The 18514-nt window shown below is 44.6% G+C and overlaps 1 long non-coding RNA gene across 3 annotated transcripts in view; it reads left to right on the top strand.

Annotated features, from left to right (window-relative positions):
• LOC137532446 (uncharacterized) overlaps positions 1–18514 on the top strand; it is a 145955-nt gene that overhangs the window by 67394 nt on the left and 60047 nt on the right. For all 3 annotated transcript variants that reach the window (XR_011023931.1, XR_011023930.1, XR_011023929.1), the window contains exon 4: positions 1312–1394. This is a non-coding gene — a long non-coding RNA (uncharacterized lncRNA). The remainder of the gene's footprint in view (positions 1–1311; positions 1395–18514) is intronic.

The raw sequence follows: 18514 nt of genomic DNA on the forward strand, positions 1-18514 counted from the left end.
GAACTATATCGTCCATTAGATACATACACAGTACTGTATATCATAGATTGCCATCTGCCACACTTGCATTAATATCCAAGTCCTGATATGCCACTAATACTTTCCAATCCCCTACTGATGGAACTTGAGGTAGTGCTCATTTAAAAAGGGATAAAACTCTGATATAACATTCAATAAAAATGTGTTTTCTTACTTTTTATTACCCATACAGTTATCATATTTGCTTTTGTGCACAAGTAATATTGTCTGTTTACAAATTCCAAAAATACAGTTTATCTGCTCTAAAAGCCACCATTGCATTTTAGTGCATAGCTGCTGTATTTATATATTGTGATCTATCTAGTGATCTCTTTTCAGCTCTTTCTGCTTCTCACTTTAGTATAGCTCAGTTTTGGCAGTTTGCTAATGTTTACTAAATGTATCTGACAAAGGAATGTCAACAACAGTTAGCATTATCACCTCTTCAGATGGGGCCAGAATCTGCCCACCGAAGCAAGGAGCTTTCCACTGAAGAACAAAGCTCTGTTTAACTGTGTGAATGCTGTTCTGCTAAAAAAATAAACAGAAAAGAAACATTTTTGGTAGTAGATTTTATAATCTGTAAATATTTTTTAGAACAAAGAGGAAATGCTTTCATACCATGTTAACTACCAGGCATTTCCTGGCATAAAAGAATACAAATCTCAAAAAAGTTTTATTGGGCTTACCGCTCGCTGCATTGTCAATAATGCTTCGAAGGAAAGAGTGACATCATGCTTGGCTAATCTGGCAGGTGCAAAGCCTGTCTGAGGAAATCATTTCATTTGTATTAATTCATCAGTAGAACTGATAACAGCAGACATATAGGACGTTTTCATACTCTCACAAACCAGAATCCACGGACTGCCACCTCACTTTAGCCTTAGCATTCCAGACCTTTAACACTGTAATCATAAGGAGATCCTTCTTTTATTGACTGTGTCATCCTCCTCTATGCAATAACAGCCTCTGGCTATAAGAGCTTCTTGTTGTGAGGGTTAATTTACCAACTCATCTTTTCAAAATTCCATCACATATGATCAGCAAACTTCCCAGGAAAGAATTATTATCAGAGCCCAACTGGAGCTAAATTTTCCAAATTACGTCGCTCCTCCAGCTATCATTCTTCTTGTATAGGGCAGACTGTAGAGGTATTCTGCTCGCTATATTATAATAGACTGTGTTACAACCTCATTCTTTACTGATGGATGTATTCTATTATGACTGGAAAATATGTCCACACAGAAATATCAGTGATCATTAATAATTACTGCCTATTTTTCATCCCACCAGAGACACTCTGAGAGGTTGAAGAGCACAGAGACGATGACTGCAAGGTTTTATGAGCAAAATCTACAGAAATGCGAAAGGTTAAGGTAAGACTTTATAGGACAAATGTACTTATGTTAAATCGACCGGACATTTCTCCCTGATCAATATTGTGATGCATTAATGAAAGCCACAGTAGGAAGGAATCATTAGGCATTCTATCCGCAGAAGCTGATGTCTTTGCAATGCATACATAACACATGGCAGTCTGGTAGATGCCAGAGAAAGATGACCAACCTGGTAGTCGATTTATGACACTAAGGGTAGGTACATACACTAAATTCAAGATCGTCTTGGAAATCTAGTCCAATTGGATTGAGGTTAAGTATCCTGCATATAAGAATCAGGTGGAGTGTAGCCAGGCAAACTTGTGAGTATGCCCCCCCCCTCCCCCGAATTGGAATGATCACATAGCTCCCGACAATTTGCACCGCATGTTATAGCTGCGGTGAGCCCCCCCAAACAACACTCTCAGTATAGGTAGGTAGCCAGCTATAAGTGCCCCCAGTATAGGTAGCTAGTTAGTTACCCCACTATAGGTTAGCCAGGTACAGTTGCCCCCAGTATAGGTTGGCCAGGCACTCTCTTCACTTCCAGTTCCTTGGTGCTGCCCCAGACTTCTACCTCCCGAGGAAGTTGCCTCACTTGGCATCATGGGCGGACCGGGCCTGAGTGTAGCATCATTGGAGGGAAGAAAAGCAGCAGGAAACACGGATGTTGGATGCCCAGCAGCTTCTGAAACTGCAGTAATAAAAATAGTATAAAATAGTAATAACAGTAATAAAAAGATTCCTGGAAGAAAGATTGATTTGGTCAGGTAAGTATGCTTTGTAAAAAAAAAAAATATATATATATAGCTAAAAAAGACCAAAAAAAACTCTACTAAATTGCTGTGCAAAACAGAAATTGGCATCTTAAAACAGAAAGTATTTGTGATTATTCCGATTGGAGTGAGCATATGAGGTCTCCCAAAATGCATCACTGCTGTATATGCAAAACAACAAAGGGATGATTTGCATATTCAGTAGTGATGCATTGTGGGAGACCTCATATGCTCGCTCGAACCTGAATAATAGCTAATACCTATGTTATATTTTAAGGTGTGTACACACCTTTGACTTATGTCGCCCGTCGAGGATCGGGACTCAATCCACTTGGGCATCCTGGGCCAGCCAGTATAGACGCGTGTCAGCTATGTAGCTAACTACATGTTCTGTTGCTATGTGGCGATGCAGATGGACGACAGAGCGGCACATGCATGGCAGGTGGGGGAGTGGGTTGAACAGTGAAGTTGGTTGTCAGTCAGGTGAGTTGATCCACTGGTTGGATTGCTCGCGGGTTGGTGGTCTGGGGCTGCAGTACACAGGCTTGGTTATCCACTGAGGCGGTTGTTATCGGCTGCCTCAGACGATTTTAGTCAAGTGTTTGTACGAGCCTTAAGACCTGAAAGGACAAATGAGGGGAAAAGAGGGACTTAGGGTGGCCATGCATCAGTCGATGTGCCACCAGATTGACCATTTGATAGATCCCTCTCTGATCGAATCTGATCGGAGAAGGATGTATTGCCTGCCTATACACTGCACACCGATTTTCAATAGATTCCAGTGGAGCAGACGCTCGCGGTGACAGTGGACACCGGAGGGGGCCAGGAGTCACGCCCGGCAGTGAATATTTAACAATGCGCACAAAGGAGACACATTCACTTGGGGGGGACACTGGCAGGGGGTCTTATCGGTCGAGCCCTTGCAGCCGAGATTTTCCATCATTCCCGATCCATCCATTTGACTGATTTCAGCCAGAAATCGATCCATAGATCGATTTGGGTGGTCATGTTTCGGCATAACTTATATTTAGTATTGTATGGGCAACATCAGTTCAACAATAGGGTACTGCCCTACACAAAAAAGAGGGACTGTTGTATATAGGTAGCTATGCAGTCTGCATTATTTTTTATATATTAGACGTTAGATCTTATATTGAGTGGTGCAAAGTGGTAGGCCACTGAAACAGTGAGGAAGTTATCGATCATATCCATGATCTATTGGTATATGGCCAGCTAATGTTATAAGTACAACTACCGGTATGGACTAAAGCTCCTGTATTGTTGCTGCTGTAAAGGTGGCCATACACTTATAGATTTTCAGCAGATTCGACCATCAGATTTCTGTCAGATGCCTGTCAAGTCAAATCTGACAGTAATCTATCTGATGTACCACACACTAGGAACAGATTTCCAATAGATTTCAGAATTAAATCTATTGGGAATAGATCTAAATAACCATTACATCCAAAGCAACTCTATGTGCCATCAATCTGCTGCCAGCAGCAGACCGATCTTAATTTTTCTATCGAGTTAGATAGATCAAATCGATCTAAATCAGCCGCAAATCGATGGATCGGCTGATTTGATATAATCTATTTCCAGTCGATCGATTCTATCAAATCGATCGATTGATGGCTGAAATCTGCCAGTGTATGGGCCCCTTAACTTTATGTGCTTGACTGCTTTCTTTATTTGATGTTAGTTCTGTTAATTCTCCCCCCATGTTGTAAAGTCAGAGCAGGCCCCATGCTTTTGCCTCTTGGAGGTCACACAATCATTGTGGCACACGCATAACACCCTGGATTGGCCAGACCTCCTCATCGCAGACGCTAGACCCAGAATAATAACAAAGGCTCAGTCATAATGACATAAAGCAAACACTGCAGTGCCGTGTCTGAGCGTGCTCTGTCTGTCTTCCTCTTTTTGAATCCTGACTCCCCCCATCACCCCTCCAAACATTGCCAACGTCTGCCTAAGTGCTGTGTGTGTTTGCTCAATAATTTATTTGCAATTCAAGTGGACTTTAACACACATGACTATTGTCTTGTTTAAATTTTCCGCCAGGAAAAAAAAAGGGAAGGAGAAGTATGATTATTGGCTGTGTGTTCTGCCATCTGTCAGCTCAGCCCACACCCACCTCTACCTGCCAGGCAGGGCCTCACCTGTGCTGACAAAGTGGAGGGTGCGGCAGCCATCTGCCCAGCACAAGAGGCAGTTAACCCTTTCTCACAGAAAGACGCTGCAGAGTCTGGACGCCCAGCCTGAAGATGCTGTGCAATGTATGTCCTAAGAGCTTGTCACTGCGAGTTCTAGGCCCCTGTGGATGTACTGCAGGCCACACTGTACAATCTACATATCAGACCTGAGTTAAAGTGGATCTGAGCTCTAGCTCAGGACAGAAGGAAAACATATAGAAATTCACCCTGTATGTATTTAGAGTTTAGCCTGTCTAATTCCCCCTCATCTGTGACTAATCACAAGTTGTAATTTTATCCATCATCTGTGTCCGCTACCTGCCATGCCAGAGAGCTAATTGGTAAATGCAGAATGTTGACAATATGTCTGATTCTGTGAAAAGCAGGAAGTAGACATACTACAGATTTATTGCAGGATTTGTATCAGCTGTAACAAAAAATGTTTTTCTAAAAGGTTATTATGCTGTTGTGTATCTTATAAAGCAGAAAGGAAGTTCTGAGTTCAGGTATCCTTTAAGTTAAAGTTTTGAAGCTATAGACACACATTCCAGTATTTCCCTCTGAAGGGATCATTGGGGATCGCTTTCCATGAACAAGTTCAGACTTTACAGATGTGTGGCTGGGTTCCCAGCCAAGCTGCATGTTCTGCTGTATGTAGAAGGTCCAGGGTAGGATGCAAAGAGCAGTGTCTACTGTATAAACATTAAAGGGATCATCAAGCTAATTAACATACCCCGCGATCTACTTACCTGGGGTTTCCTCCAGCCCCTTGCAGCTGTCGTCCCACGCTGCAGCTCCACTCTCAGCTGCCGGCCCGGGTTGCCCGCCAGTACAGAGGGCGACCTCAAGGTCGTCCTTTACTGCGCCTGCGCGAGCGCCGATGTAAATCAAGTCCGCGCTGTCCGGACTGTATTGCGCAGGCTCCGTAGTTCTGCGCCTGCGCAGTACAGTCCTGATAACGTGGACTTGATTGACAGTGGCGCTCGCGCAGTAGAGGACAGCCTGGCAAGACACTGTGCATGGGCCCCGGGCCAGCGGCTTACAGCGGAGCTGCGGCGTGGGACATGTCAGCTGCAAAGGGCTGGAGGAAGCCCCAGGTAGGTAGCTGAGGGGTAGGTTAGTCATTTAAGGTGGCCACTAACGGTCCAATTTCTAGCAAACAATCGGATTGGTTGTAAATAGTCTCCATTGGTGGACACAATCGATTATGAATGAGTGAAAAAAATGTCGCCCGAATGAATTTTCGTCGAACCAAAATTTTAATTTTCTTGTTGGTTGTGATAGATGGGAAGTAAAGATTGGTTCGTTGATGGTGTAGTGAACGATTTATTACAATATTTCACTTCCAATCAGAATTTCTGATCGCTCGAACGATTTTTCGCTAGAAATTGGACCGTTAGTAGCTACCTTAACAATCCATTCTTTTTGCTCGGCTTAGAGCTCGTTTCCAAATAGTGCACTTTCGTGCACCCATATGGAAACACGATCGCATGGACAGCAGACAGTGCATAGACTGCACTATCTGCCATTTCCATTCATGCATGACGATTCACCGCTGAATCGTCGCGCAAGGTTTGCTGCATTTCCGGGCGATTCAGTCCGCGATCCCATTTAGTTTAATGAAGGTGATCGCAAGTCCCACCCCCCGGCCGGGAGTGACATGCAACGCAGAGCCACAGCATGGAAACGAGCCCTTACACCTCCTTAGAAAGACAGGGTTTGTGGTCTGTACCAACATACAGTGCTGCGGGTTCAGTACAAGTATGCAAGAGATCTGAGACTGGGGCAAGCAATAGGCAAAAAATTCAGGATCTTAATGTGAAAAGTTTGTATAAACTTTCTCCAGACCTGCTGCTGTGATTGCTTTTTTTTTGTTGTTGTTTTTTTGGGGCTTTTAATGGTTTTTTGTTTGTTTTTAATAAACATATTTTATTGATGTTTTTGATTCATTTTTGAACGCTAATTTCTAATCAGAATATCTTCTGATTCAAACATCCTTTTAAATATTATGCGAGGGTTCAAACATTATTTGTTATACCTACTGTATATATTAATTTCAATGAATTTGGTAAGGTAAATGACTCATTGTGAGTGGTTTGGTGTATCCCGCTCAGGACTGTACTGGGAAGATGTGACAAGCATACTATTATGCTGCGCAATGTCCCATGTAGCTCTCTTCATATCTGGCGTTCATCCCCCCCCCCCCACCTCCTCCTCCCAGCCAAATCATCAACACTCAGGTTGTGCTCAGCGTGTTAGCCTATCTGTAATGCATTTCCTGCTTAGCTTCCTGCCTCTGCCTGGAGCAGATAAGAGGCTGTAGATTGTGACACAGCTCAGCGCAGCGGTGCTAACCCACGTCTGAGGAATTGCTAATAGGTCCCCTTAGATTGTGTTCTCTGCTATAGCTGTGAATGATATGGGGAGGGTTCAATCTGGGGCCCTTTTCAGCAGCGTTTCAGCATTTTACTGATCGCCAATGTAGTGAAATATTTTGAGACCCCGCAGATTTTGCAACTTGCCATTCAGCGCAAGCACGCTGTACGTACTGCACATAACTGCGCATGCCTGGCTTCTTTTCGTAATCCCGGCTGTAATTATTTGCAACTGATATTTTTTGTTTTTTGGGTGTGTGTGGATGGGAGTGGGGGTGGTTAAGGTTAGATGTTGGTTGGGAAATTTTAAGGTTAGGTGTTGGTGGCGAGCTCTTCTAAAACAGCGCAGGAGATTTGGCCGCAGCCGGCGCCACCATAGGCCATAATAGGAATTATGGCAATAGCAGCGCTCAGTGAGTAAAGGGGAATAGTAATTAACACCGCCAGGACTTGTACAGGAGCAGGGTAAGCTGTATATCGGCTTTATCTTGCGCCCAAAACTCCCAGCGGCAGATTCATAGGTATGTGTTACTGGGGAGGCGGTTAAGGTTAGGCATCAGCAGGGATGGGATGTGGCTAGGGTTATGCATAAATAATTGCAGCTGGTTGCAAAATCTGACAAAGTTGCAAAAATCTCCACTACACCAGCGATCAGCAAAGTGTTGTTTCAATGCATCCCTATGGGACCATTCTCACTGCAGCGTTTACGATTTGTATAAATGGCAAACAAAATCAAAACAAACAAGCAGAGCCTTCCTATGATGCAGCTGCGAGGACATTTGTATAGCTCATAAACTAAAGAAAAAAGTGTCCATGACATAATAAATATACTGTACATCAACACTGGGTAGTCAAAAATAGTAACACCGTTTATTAGGGACTTATCCCAAAAACATAAAAACATTAAAAACAAGCAGCGTCTGGTAATGAATATAATTTCACATCATATAGTATACAGTGGTTTGCAAAAGTATTCGGCCCCCTTGAAGTTTTCCACATTTTGTCACATTACTGCTACAAACATGAATCAATTTTATTGGAATTCCACGTGAAAGACCAATACAAAGTGGTGTGCATGTGAGAAGTGGAATGAAAATCATACATCATTCCAAACATTTTGTACAAATAAATAACTGCAAAGTGGGGTGTGCGTAATTATTCAGCCCCCTGAGTCAATACTTTGTAGAACCCCCTTTTGCTGCAATTACAGCTGCCAGTCTTTTAGGGTATGTCTCTACCAGCTTTGCACATCTACAGACTGAAATCCTTGCCCATTCTTCTTTGCAAAACAGCTCCAGCTCAGTCAGATTAGGTGGACAGCGTTTGTGAATAGCAGTTTTCAGATCTTGCCACAGATTCTCGATTGCATTTAGATCTGTTTTATATGCTATATTACACATAGAATCTTGTTAAAGTAAACTCTGATATAGTAAACATTTGGAAATAGTAAACTCAGTCCTCAGGTCCCAGCGAATGCATCTGTATAAATACACAATGTATGACCAATTCTGACACAGTAAACTTCTGATACAGTAAGCTAATTTTCCTGGTCCCTTGGAGTTTACTAGAAAGGGATTGTACTGTAATACAGTGGCTTGCAAAAGTATTCAGCCCCCTTGAAGTTTTCCATATTTTTTTACATTACTGCCACAAACATGAATTTATTTTATTGGAATTCCATGTAAAATACCAATACAAAGTGGTGTACACGTGAGAAGTGGAATGAAAATCGTACATGATTCCAAACATTTTTTTACAAATAAATAATTGCAAAGTGGGGTGTGCGTAATTATTCAGCCCCCTGAGTCAATACTTTGTAGAACCACCTTTTGCTGCAATTACAGCTGCCAGTCTTTTAGGGTATGTCTCTACCAGCTTTGCACATCTAGAGACTGAAATCCTTGCCCATTCTTTGCAAAACAGCTCCAGCTCAGTCAGATTAGATGGACAGCGTTTGTAAACAGCAGTTTTCAGATCTTGTCACAGATTCTCGATTGGATTTAGATCTGGACTTTGACTGGGCCATTCTAACACATAGATATGTTTTGTTTTAAACCATTTCATTGTTGCCCTGGCTTTATGTTTAGGGTCATTGTCCTGCTGGAAGGTGAACCTCCGCCCCAGTCTCAAGTCTTTTGCAGTCTCCAAGAGGTTTTCTTCCAAGTTTGCCCTGTATTTGGCTCCATCCATCTTCCCATCAACTCTGGCCAGCTTCCCTGTCCCTGCTGAAGAGAGGCACCCCCAGAGCATGATGCTGCCATCACCATATTTGACAGTGGGGATGATGTGTTCAGAGTGATCTGCAGTGTTAGTTTTCCGCCACACGTAGCGTTTTGCATTTTGGCCAAAAAGTTCCATTTTGGTCTCATCTGACCAGAGCACCTTCTTCCACATGTTTGCTGTGTCCCCCACATGGCTTGTGGCAAACTGCAAATGGGACTTCTTATGCTTTTCTGTTAACAATGCCTTTTTTTCCTGCCACTCTTCCATAAAGGCCAACTTTGTGCAGTGCACGACTAATAGTTGTCCTATAGACATATTCCCCCACCTGAGCTGTAGATCTCTGCTGCTCGTCCAGAGTCACCATGGGCCTCTTGACTGCATTTCTGTTCAGCGCTCTCCTTGTTCGGCCTGTGAGTTTAGGTGGACGGCCTTGTCTTGGTAGGTTTACAGTTGTGCCATACTCCCTGAATAGCAATCAGTGTGACAACTGGGGTGGAAGAGATGGAGGGCACACTTTAGTGTCTCAGCCTTGGGTGCTGGAGGACCTAGTCCTGGCTCTGGCGCCAGATTTTTGGTCCTGTTAATTTCGAAAGACTTGAACCAATGTAGCCCGCTGGCATTGCTAGAACCCCCCCAAGTTACTTTTGCCCCGGGGCCCTGTTGTAGCTAGAACCGGCCCTGCAGGGAGTATGCAATGGCATAATTCACAACCTTTTGGGATCAGAAAAGAGGGACGCTCCCCCAAAAAAAAGAGACAGTTGGGAGCTATGTGCAATGATGCACAAATGAGTGCTGCATGTGACTGTGTATACTGTATCTGCCATTATCAGGGATCAGTGGTGCAGCTCTGCGTATGGTGATATCTTCCCTCCCCCTGATAGGCAGCACAGGATGTGGTGAGCAGAAAACAGCCAAACATTGTTATTTCTTCTTTTTTTAAATAATGCTTCCTCTTCGACATTCTCTCTCTGCCTTCTAAAAGTTATTTCGTCACCATCTCAACGGCCAGAGAGACGCTTCCCGAATTCCTGTGTATATGTTCTCTGCTCCCCTTCCCCGTTCTGCAACTTTCTCCCGTATACCCCCATTGCCTCCCCCCACCCCACTTCCTCTGTAACTATATACAGTGGCAGACTTGCGCAGGCCGCCCGCAGGGTTACCCTGATTAGTAGCAGATGGGGAACCTCACTGCTGCCAGAGATAGCCTTTCCCTGCTCACTTCTCTCTCTATAAATGTATATCATTGTATATACACAGATATAGGTTTCTCATGCGGGAAGGGGAGAAGCTGAATTCACATAGCATGGCCCTCTGATTTATCACACAGTCACAGATGTAAATCTCCCCATATTTATGAAGTATGTTTCCCCCTCCATAATGAGACCCTAACATGTATCTTTATGGCTTTTTCTGTTGTACACACAGGTGAATCACATAGCGTAGCAGTAGTGGAGGTTGTCACTGCATCTGGGCCCCTGGACCATGAGAGGCCCTCAGATAACCACTGAAACTATAGTAGCAGCAATCACCTCTGTGTATTTTCAGTAGCGGTAACCATTATTATTATTTCGTATTTTTACAGTGCTTACTTCTTCCGCAGCGCTATACAGAGTATATTGTCCTGTCACATAACTGACCCTCTGAGGGGCTCACAGTCTAATCCCTCCCATTATTATTATTTAGCATTTATATAGTGCCGTAATATTACGCAGCGCTGTACAGAGTATATTGTCTTGTCACTTAACTGTCCCTCAGAGGGGCTCACAATCTAATCCCTACCATAATCATATGTCTGTGTGTATTATGTAGTGTATGTATCGTAATCTACAGTAGGGCCAATTTAGGGGGAAGCCAATTAACTTATCTATATGTTTTTAGGATGTGGGTGGAAACCGGAGTGCCCAGAGGAAACCCACGCAGACAGGGGGAGAACATACAAACCCAGTGCAGATAGTGCCTTGGTTGGGATTTGAGACAAGGCAAGAGTGCTAACCACTTTGCTGCCCAACCATTAATCTGTATAGTTGTGGTTATCAAGGCTAGGAACAGGAGTGTAACCACATTGCGTTGGGCAGCCAACCAAATGTCGGGCTGCGCAATTCTCGCTGTGATCACGTTTGGCTCCCAATGGGTAAACGGCGCAATTGCGGCTAGTGGAAATTGCTGCTTGCGCATGCGCACAGCAGCGCAATCACGGGCAGATGCGCAAGCAGCAGTGCAAAAGGGCCTCGAGGAGTGGTGGGGGGGCCTAATTTAAAATTGGTACTAGAGCAAATAGCTTTTTAACAAAACCACTAATCACAATCACAATGTGTCTTCACTGCATTTATATCCACCAATCACAATTTTCTGTACCTGAGATTGCCACACATTCAGCACATATTCCCACAGTCAGGTTCCTGAGCTTCCAGCAGCATGCACAACTCATCAGGCGCTTATTTAAAGACCACTACATTAGGGAGACCCAGGAGGGTAATCTGATCTTTATATATAGACTTCACAGGCTGAGAACAGTCTGCAGCCTTCCAGCTCTTGTGGAAATACATTGTTCAGCTGGAGGGCTGTCCAGTCACAACACAGTTTAAGGAATCTTCAAATAAGGCAAATTAAAGAACATGGACATGAAGTGCAGTAAAACATACTAACAAATCAGATTTTTATTATGATCACAGGGCTGCTAGTGGCATTACATAATCGGAATACACAATATAAAGGAACCCGAGGTGACAGACACATGAAGGCTGACATTATTTCCTTTTAAACAATGCACATTGCCTGGCTGTCCTGCTAATCCTCTGCCTACTTTTAGCCATAGACCCTGAACAAGCCTGTAGATCAGATGTTTCTAACAAAATTAGCTGCTTGTTTCATGTGTATGATTCAGACGCTACTGACCAAAAAGATCATCATAATGCCAGGCAACTGGTATTGCTTAAAAACTAGTTTGGGGCCGCGTGTAGTTAAAACTCATAGCTGCCTAAGCCTGATGCGGCATTAAACGTTTCAATGCCACCCGATCCCAAGCAAAGGACACAATAGCGTGTCCGCGCCGCCACAGAACTCAGCTGTCTAAAGACAGCTGAGCTCTATTACTCGATCAAGAGCCGTTTTAATTGGCTCCTGGCCACCTGATCACTGTGAGCCAATCACAGTGATCAGGAAGTATAAGAAGCCAAAAAAGGCCCCGTAAAGGAACCAGAGCCTGCAATCCGACAGGAGTTAAAAGGAAATAAATATTGCATCCTCCATATACTTATCACCTAGTATTTAGCCTTGTCAGTAGCTGTTCCTTAGCTGAAACAGTAAAAAGGGTGCCACTGAAGGCAGATATTAATAGCTGTAATTTAGGCCCGATAAAAAAGGGGTCGCCGGGGCCACCTGCTATTCAAACTGCGGCAACCAATCGAGCAGGGTGTCAAACTCAAACACAAAGTGGGCCGAAATTGTACACTGGGACCTATTTGCGGGCCGAATTGTACACTGGGACCTAGTAGCAGGCCATCCTCAATGTCTACTGGCCACCTTCCTACCTTATAAACTTCTCTGGTGTCTAGTGGTCCTCCCTCCCCTATACAGTTCCCTGGTGTCTAGAGACCCCCACCCTCCCTTATACAGTTCCCTAGTGTTTAGTGCTTTCCCCCTACCTCCCCATATGACTTCCCTGGTGTTCTAGGGCTTCACCTGCAAAATAGCTTCCCTGGTTGTCTACAGTGGGCCATATATAATGCAAGGTGGGGAAACCACTTGAGGGCCAAATTTAATGGCTCTGAGGGCCAAATTTGGCCCACGGGCTGGAGTTTGACATGTATGCAATAGAGCAGTGATGGCTAACCTTGGCACTCCAGCTTTGACAAAACTACAAATAGCATCATGCCTCTGCCTCCCTGAGTTACACTTAGAGCTGTCAGAGTATTGCAATGCCTCATGGGACTTGTAGTTCCACCACAGCTGGAGTGCCAAGGTTAGCCATCACTGCAATAGAGGATGCACTGGTACCCAAATTACCACTAATAGCTAATATGTATAGATTACCAATATTTTACTATTAAAATTATCTAGTAGAATATTGATAATTTTACTGATATTCTACTAGCGACTATCTCCAGAACTCTTTTTACCGCGGGGCCTTTTTACAGTATGCCCTCAGCTGGGGCTCACAATCCCTGCCACAGTTATATGTCCCGGCTGAAACAGGGCACTGCAGTGTCTAGGGGGCAAGCCTGCAGGTGGTGGGCATTTTGTAACCACACTAGACATCCACAGGAGCATTTTTTGCAATTTACAAAAGTCAGGCATTCTTTGTCATTATTATAGCTGATTTTCCCTGGATATGCTGGCCTTGTGTGCCTTTACCTATCTAGAGCCATATTAGTGACATTAATTGTTGGTGTTATTCTGTGGTTTTACCCAACGGCTGCCTCTTTCTGGTTTTGCATGCAACATAAGATTTGCTGAAGGCTGGGCTGCTGTTTTGCTTTTCATTGGCCAATTAGAATGGCACCCTTGGGCACGTAACTGTGGTAGAACCGCCCGGAGACGCTCAGCTAAGGATCCAATAAAGAAACTGGTAATTCCGAGTTGTAGAAACTGACTTTCTCAGGTACAGTATATAATGATAACGCTTGCAGACATTAGTATATGGCAGTGTTGTACATCTGTCACATGTGAGCAGGTTTGTCCACAAAATGCTAACAGACTCATCTAATGTCCACTACATGCTAACTAATAGAGAAAATGACAGGATAATTTGCAAATGGGGGGAGGTTGCACGTTGGGCTCCCAGTCGGACACATGTGAGGCGAGCTCCTGCCTGCGATCAGCTTTTAACCGGCTTTTGGGGGCAGATTGGAACGGTCAGCGGGACATCTTTAACTCTTCCACACATACTTGTGCATGCCAGGGAGAAGGAAGAGGTTCAAGTCTTCTTCCCAGTGTCTTGCTGCAATAGTTACCTATCCATGCAAGCAGGGCCGGGCCGAGGCATAGGCTGGAGAGGCTCCAGCCTCAGGGCGCAGTGTAGGAGGGGGCGCACAATTCATTCAGCTGTCATTCCTAATTGTGTATGAAGCAGAAAGAAATAAGAAAAGGGGATACATGGCAGTGACTGCAAGCCAGATAACTAGATATTAAGGTGTTAGGGAGGTTTTGGGCCCCGTGGCCCTCTTAGTCTAATAGAAATCAGTGTGTGACAGCTGGGGTGGAAGGGATGGAGGGATGCACTTTGGTGTCTCAGCCTTGGGTGCTGGAGGACCTTGTCCCGCCTCTGCATGCAAGTCGCCTGTGCAGTAGAGTGGACTTGATCAGGCTCGGCTATTTCTGGCGGGGCCCGAGGAGAAGCTTGTAGTAAACCTGCGCAGCCTCAGGGGAGGACTGGCCAGGGGGGAAAGGGGGAGATTTCCCCCAGGCTGCCTCTCATTTAATGATTTAGGGCTGGTACAGTGCCTGTTGCATTCAGGTTTTTGTATAAGGTAATGTAATACATTAGGCTGGCTGAGAGAAATAAAGGTGCAATTACGGAGCAATTAGAGGACGGGTAAGCTGGTAAATGTTCACAGCAAGATGCAGAGCAGAGGCTTGCCTACAGGGTCCATAGAAAAAAACCTCTGTCTCTGTGTGTGTGTGTGGGGGGGGGGGGGGGGGGGATCTTGGGGAATTAATATGGCCATACATCTGTTGTCTCAGCGATCAACCAACTGTTTTGATAATTACTATCGGATTAGGTGAAAATCGGTGCAGCAACAAGCATGCCCAATTGACCATTTTTACTGATTTTGGTCGGAAATTGGTTGAGTCTGAGATGCTGGGAAATCTCAGGCCGATGTGGTTGATTTGGTGCGCAGCGGTAACGACGTGCGATAATCACAAACGCCGGACACAATGGAAACCCTTTGCTGTCATCCCTCCAAATGTATTATGTGACCCCCGGTGCCTGTGCAGTTATACTTTACCTGTCACACTGCCCTGAAAGTGTCCTTGCTGTATTTCCACATGGGCGCCCCACATGACTACCAGCATGTAGCACGTGGTGTGCGTGTATGATGTCATTTGGGCTGGGGCTGCCATGGAAACGGGCCTCTAGTTGGTGTTTTCCCCCCAGGCTGAAAGGTCCCAGTCCTCCCCTGTGCGCAGGAGTGCAGATAGGTAAATATTGCAACGCTGAAGCCCCTACTGCACCAGTGCTGTCTGCCTACATGCTTATTGGCTCGTTTTAGTAGAGTGACAGCACTGGATCCCTGAGAGTGAAGAAGATGAGGAAGCCTCATTAGGATCCAGAGGCTTCCCGCTCCTGAGGTAAGTAGCCCATAGGGACACTGTTTTTCCTCACATTGTCTCTTTAAGAACTATCGCCCTTCTTTTCAGTATGGTAATTGGAGGCTAAATGATAGCCTCCTAGCTTCCGATTCTGAGTGCATTGGAATTGTTTCTGGCTACAGAGGACTATTTTTGTTTTAATTCTTCAGCTGTGGCGTCCCCAGGGGTGTTATGGGTGGCACATAGGCAAGCTCTAAGAGGACTCCTGATTTCTAAGGCAATTGCTGCTAAAAAGGCCAAAACTGGAAAAATAATTACTCTTACTAATCAGTTAGAGAGCATCTACAGGCAACATGGTCCCGGCCATTGGATTATTGTTGCAAAATAAAAGATCTGAACTAAATATATTGTTAATAAACTGGAGGAAGCATTAACATTTCTAAGGCCAGATTCTCATTGTATGGTCATAACCCTTCTCCAATGTTTACCCGTAAGCTTAACCAATCTAATAAGCCCCCCCCCCCCCCCCCCATAACTATAAGTTGCGTAATAGCGGTGGTCGCTTGGAAACATTGCCAAAGAGAGTTATTAAAATTTTTATACGGACCTCTTAAGCCGGGCAGTCAATGACAGAGTGGGTTTCATCCCCTGACCATCTTACTTTGACTTCCAAGTAACTGGAACTTTTTAATCAGCCGATATCCATGGTGGAAGTTTCTAGGACGATCAGCTCTTTGAGATTATCTTCCTTTCCTGGTCCGGATGAGTTTTCACCTAAATATTATAAAAACTTGCTTCTTATTTGGCCCCCCATCTAGTTCCCCTATTTAACAGTATTCTGGGTGATGATTAATTTCTCCCTGGCATGCTATCAGCCACCCTTTCCTGAATACGGAAGCCAGGTCCTGACCATACGCCCCCGAAAAATTTTAGGCCAATTTCGATCATTAACAATGATGCTAAACTGCTGTCAAAAATTCTGTCAACTTTGAGTATGGGATGGGCAGCCTGGTTAATCAGAAGCAGTATGGTTTTGTTCCCGGTCGTCATGACTACAACATCAGACTGGCTTTAAATTTTATTCAGGATTTAGAGCTTATGGACTCATGATTTTTTAATGTTAAGCCTTGCAATAAATAAGGCATTTGATTCTGTGGACTGTCAGTATTTACACGCTACTCTTCGGGCTTTTGGTCTGCAGGGCTCTTTCGTAGCTGCAATTTCTGCATTGTATGACTCTGCCACAATAATTAAAATACCTGGGGCTAGCTCAGATCCTATCACTTTGAAATGGGGCACAGGGCTGGGGTGCCCTTTATCTGCCCTGCTGTTTACCCTGGCTATGGAGCCTCTGGTTACTTCTATCGGACTACACCTGAATATCCATGGCTATGGCCCTCACAATCAGACATTGGTTCTATACGCGGATGACGTCCCTCTCTTTCTCTCTCTTCCAATTTTATTTCCATTATTGGAACTTTTTGATTAATTTTTGGGCGTGAGTGTGAATGCTGCCAAATCCTCTGCAATGCCTATAAACTTCCAAGGCAAGCATTTAAGCTTTTAGAAGCAAACTTTGAATTTCAGTGACAATTTCATAAATTTAAATACTTGGGGATTACCTTACCCCGGTTTTGGGTAAGCTGTATGAGGCAAACTATCCAAACTTCTTCAGTGGTATCTCCAAATACTTAAGACTGGGCTAAATATAAGATTTCCTGGTTCGGTCGTAACCTATCCTGTAAGATTATTTTGCCGCCTAAGTTATTTTTGTTTTGATCCCTCCCAATCCTTACCAGGGTTAGAGCCAGTGTCCTGTATAGGCATAATCTTCAGGGCCGGATTTGTACTTTTTACCGCCCAAGGCCGACTATTACCAGCCGCCCCAACCGAAACCGTATCTTACCACCTCTCTCCACACACACACCCATCCAAAAAATTTTGGGCCGATGGTGTCCACTATTGGGGCTAGTGCCGAGGTCTCCATGGCAACATGAAGTGAATCAATCATGTCACACGGGGGAACTGGTCAATCAAGTGATCTACAGGTGATGGGCGTGGTGGGAGCCGTCCACCACACACACATAGTCAAAAGTGGCTCACAATTGGACATTGGGTGGGGTCAGCAACACGTAAAAGTGAGTCCTGTCCCCACTGCTGTCTCCAGGATAACAGCGCTGGCCAATCAATTAAGAAATGGGTACTGTGAGAGGCTGCCTTCTGTATTCTGTACTATTTGCTGGTGCTGCCCCTGGTCCTTTCATCCCCCACACCAAGTGTGTGAGACCCGGCCTTCTGTAACTGCCTGGAGCTGCTGCTATGTTATTGGACAAGGTCTGGCTTTTTGCTAGTCACACACTGTTCACAAACGTTTGGTTAACGGACTGCAGCTGCCTGTAGCACAGCACAGGCAGATGCCAGCTGGTACTAATAGTGCAGTTATCCTGACCACTTTCATTTGTTTGGACACTTGCAAATAATGCCCTGCAAATAATGCCCACTGTGTGCAGGCCACCCCTTGTTTATCTGGTGCCCTAGGCCATGGCCTATGTGGCCTTGCCAGAAATCCGGCCATGATAATCTTACGGGTGGTATAGGGGTCCCTAATGTTTGGGTTGTATTATATTGCAGCCAGGCTTTCCCATATCTTGGACTGGAGCCCGGCCACTCCTGCTCCCCATTGGGCACTTTTTGAGGGTGAATCCATTGAGGCTGATCCACCACACCCGATCGAGCTCTTGCAACCAAGATTTTTTGTTGTGCTGATTTCAGCCAGAAATTAAAAGATCGATCAGGTGGTCATGTTGCAGCACCCATTCTCTTCTGATTCTATAAGATTATCAGATAGAGGACGGCCGATCGGCCTGCATATCTGAGTAAGGTATAGGCACCCTAATTCTTTGTTGATGCATTGAATACATTTGCTATATTTGAAGCTCTTACTGCCTCTTAGCTTGATCACAGGCTTTTGTAGGTGAGCTCAGGTTACACCTTGCTAATGATGTGTTGATTGAGAGAATCTCTGTATGTTGAGCCTTTTGCTGGCTACACATAAACACTGTTTAATGCAGTCCTCTTAAACAACTGATTTTAATCTGATCACAAAATACACGAGTTGACATGTGACATGATGGCATACACATGTGTATGTACAGTGCCAAGCACGCAAATAACTGTGCTGTGTTTCTTTCTTTCTTTCTCTGCCTAAAGAGTTAAAAATCAGGTATGTAAGTGACGGTTTCTGTCCAGGTCGGGACTGGGTTGGACTATAGCGTATCCCCTGCTGATAAGGAATTACA

The sequence above is a fragment of the Hyperolius riggenbachi genome, chromosome 9 (genome assembly GCF_040937935.1).
Source record: "Hyperolius riggenbachi isolate aHypRig1 chromosome 9, aHypRig1.pri, whole genome shotgun sequence".
NCBI classification, from domain to species: Eukaryota; Metazoa; Chordata; class Amphibia; order Anura; family Hyperoliidae; genus Hyperolius; species Hyperolius riggenbachi.